General features: G+C 46.6%; 1 protein-coding gene across 7 annotated transcripts in view; it reads right to left on the bottom strand.

The window, feature by feature from the left end:
* The window catches only part of RNF38 (ring finger protein 38), a 72,902-nt gene that overhangs the window by 60,260 nt on the left and 9,142 nt on the right, over positions 1-3,500 (bottom strand). For 2 of the 7 annotated variants that reach the window (XM_014531503.1, XM_005883952.2), the window contains exon 1: positions 298-409. The exons of the other annotated variants lie outside the window; for them this stretch is intronic. The gene's annotated coding sequence lies outside the window, so the exon portion shown is untranslated. Of the gene's footprint in view, positions 1-297; positions 410-3,500 lie in introns of those variants that run through there. 7 annotated transcript variants of the gene reach the window in all.

The following is a 3,500-nucleotide window of genomic DNA, read 5'->3' as shown; positions in this document are numbered from 1 at the left end:
GTTGCTCCCGTGGCCCCCAGCGGGCCCGCCGCCTCCTATTGTGACCTCTCGCCCAGCCAGTGGCCAGCTCGCCAGCTCCCTTGTCCCCGGGCCTCCTCACCCCCGGAACCCGGGCTCCGACCAAGGCGCTGTCACGGCGCTTCCTTCCTCTCGGTACCATCACACGGATGGGGAGCGCCAGGAAACGACAGCTGCACACCCGGAGCTGACAGTCAGGGCCGCGTGACGCCCAGCACGCGGACCTCCCCCTTTCTGGGTTCTTGATCACCCCAGCCCCGCCCCCTCTTGGGAACAAACCTAGCGGGCCAGGGAGCTCGCAAAACCGACCAACAGACGCTCCACCTCTTTCCCCCTCAGCTCAGCACGAGCCCCCTTTGTTTCCACCCCGAGGGGGAGGGGGCGGGGCTGCGGGCGACTCAGACTAGTTCCGGCAACAGACCGCGCACCACGCCCCTGCGCAACCGGGCTCCTGCGCAGCCCCGCCCCCGCGGCCCCATCTCAGCCCACCTCCCTCGCTCTGTCCATTCTCACACTCCCTAAATTGTTGCTGTTGGTCCCTGCCTCCCACCTCCAAAACTCAGTAGTCAAACAGTGACTGAGCTCACTCAAATTCGTAATACATATTCATGTGGCCTGAGGAATTTTTATTGATGTAGAGGAAGGTGTCTCACAAAGGAGCAAGCATTTTCGAACCCAACTTACCTGACTGTAAGGCTTAATTAAAAAGTGACAGTTATTCAGACCTTGCTGAGAATGGGAAATGAGAGGTAAGAAGGCTGAAGCCGGCTTGGTGACCTGATCATGTTCAAGATCTAAAAGAGGAAGTAAGACCTTCCATAAAAAGCACAATAAATACAAGGAAAAGACAGTTAAGTGGTATCGGAGAAAAGGATGGCAGTCAAGGGACCATTATGGAAGAAGTGGGCTTTAAGCAGATAAGGAATTAGATGATGTCTTCAAGGATAGTGATCATATTTTACAGTGGTCTAATGGGGGAGGGGGGGAGACAAAACAAACAAAAAACGGGTTCTTAGTTCTTTTGGCATTAAACAAGTCTCCTTCCCAGTTTGGTCTCAAGCTGCTTCTGGTAGAAGATTAGGGAATCAGACTAAAATGATGTTGGAGGACCCTCTGAACCTCTATGTATGAATATGGTAATTATCTGTATATATCTGTTTCCCAGATCAGGCTCAGCACTGGGACTCTGTTTTGACTCTGTAACCACCCCAAGGTCCAAACCTACATACAGCCTGAAACACAACAGCAGGTGCTTAGCAACTGCTGATTCAAAACTCCAGCAATAACATCAAAGGTTTTTACAATTCTTGGACAAAGAAAAGCCAGAATGAGATAAGGGCCCCTATGAACATAACCCCTCCCCCAGCCCCAACCACCATTATATAACCCAGTTACATAGTTGATTCTTCCCTCAAAGAACTCTGCCAATCTAACAAAGCAGCCAATTTGGAGATGATTACACCCAATTTTTTACATTTTTATTTTCCATTTCACGGTAAAGAGTCATAAATCCCAGCCACACGTTTACACCCAATGCAATCCATTTTTAACACTTGAATTCCTCATAACTCCTCCTCTGCTGCTGTGGATTGACCTGACATTACAGAACTTCCACCAGAATCTCAGATACACAAGCTTCCTTACACAATACCACCCTGAAACAGTTTTTCCTGTATACTGGGATATGGGCTATGTGTTGAGAGGGAAAAAGGAGGAAAAATACTGGGAAAGGGGAGGGAAATTACCATTTGAGAGTTGTCCAATCATAAGAGTCAGATTCCTCAAGTGCTGAATCTCAGCAGCAAAAATCTACTACAGTCCTCCAGGGTTCCTAACAGTTCAGTTTATCTGAATCCCCCTTTGTGAGGCAAATTCCTTGAGAACCCTTCTCAAATGGTTAAGATCTTAGCTACCTGGGCTCTTAAGGCTTAACCCAAGGAGTCTGCCTAGATGTAAACAATGCTCCCTCCCCTCAAGGTTGAATAGTTTGAAATTCGTACTGCAATTTCTTCTCTAATTGATTTTCTTAACCAAAAAATCTGGTGCCCTGCTAATAAATACCCAAAGATAAGTTTAAGGTGGGCCAATTATACCAGAGCATTTGTTCAACTCCAGTCCACCTATAACTTTATTTGGTGTCTGATTTTTAAAAAAAGGGAAGTCTTGTTAGAGGTGACCAATAATACTTTCTGCAGTGATGGAAATGTCTGACATCTGCACCATCCAAAAGGTGGCCACAGCTACATATGGCTACTGAGCACTTGAAATGGGGCTAGTGCAACTAACGTGATGACCAGATCAGTTAAATAGTCACATGTAGCTAGGGGACAGCACAGCACTTGTAGGAATAGTTGCTTGCGAGAAGAACTTCTTGAGAATTTTGACTCCAAGACTGCCCTTTAAAATTGGTTTTCACAACACATGTGAAAAATGTGAATGACTACTAAAAACTTCTTCCTGAGGTACCCAAGTCATTTATGTCCCCTCACATCTAAAATAAAAATACAGGTATCCCCCACATTTCAAAAGCCTGCTTTGTATCACTTCACTTTTATGGAAGAACTACATTAGTGCCTGTTTTTGCTAGCCAAAAGGAGTATGAAGAGGATTTAGCAAAAATAGGGGATGAGCATTTGTTTTGCTGTGCAGAAAGAGTGGCACCACCAAGCTCCCTCATGGGCAGCTACACTCAGCATCTCAGCAGCAAGCTGCCATTGCTCTAAACTGTATCTGAGTATCTGTGCTTTATCTTGATTTATTTTGCACATTTGTTAGCAAGATGTGCACTTTATGCCACTTCAGCTTATGAAAGGTTTCACAGGAATGCTCTACTTTAAGATAATGGAGGAAACCTGCATACTAAAACAATGCTTACCAAACAGGAAAATACTGAAGTTCTTTTAAATATGTCTAGTTACTGGGGTTGTCTACTCTGGTGTCCTACCATTCTAATACGTGTCAATAACACCTGATATTTTGATTGGGCTGCACTGGATCTAGAGATGATATAAGGGCTGCTGATCTCTTTACAATATTGAATCTTCTATCTATGAGCAAGATGCATCCTTATATTGTCTGAGTCACTAATTTTTTTCCATAATGCTTCACAATTTTTTGTAGCCGTCTTGCACATTTTTCTTAGCTTTACCTAGGTTTTCTATATAACTAGAGGCCCGGTGCACGAAATTCGTGCGGGGGCAGGGGGTGGGTCCCTCAGCCCGGCCTGCACCCTCTTGCAATCCAGGACCCCTCAGGTTATGTCCAACTGCCGGTTTAGGACCGATCCTGCAGGGATCCTGCAGGGATCGGGCCTAAACTGGCAGTTGGACATCCCTCTTGCAATCTGGGACCACTGGCTCCTAGCCTGCCTGCCTGCCTGATCGCCCCTAACCACTCTGCCTGCCTGCCTGTTCACCCCTAACTATTCACCTGCCTGCCTGATGCCCCTAACTGCTTGCCTGCCTGCCTGATTCCTAACTACC

This window comes from Myotis brandtii, unplaced genomic scaffold (assembly GCF_000412655.1).
Source record: "Myotis brandtii unplaced genomic scaffold, ASM41265v1 scaffold806, whole genome shotgun sequence".
Classification (NCBI taxonomy): Eukaryota; Metazoa; Chordata; class Mammalia; order Chiroptera; family Vespertilionidae; genus Myotis; species Myotis brandtii.
Note: the sequence above shows the minus strand (reverse complement) of the source record. Positions and strands in the feature narration are given on the sequence as shown.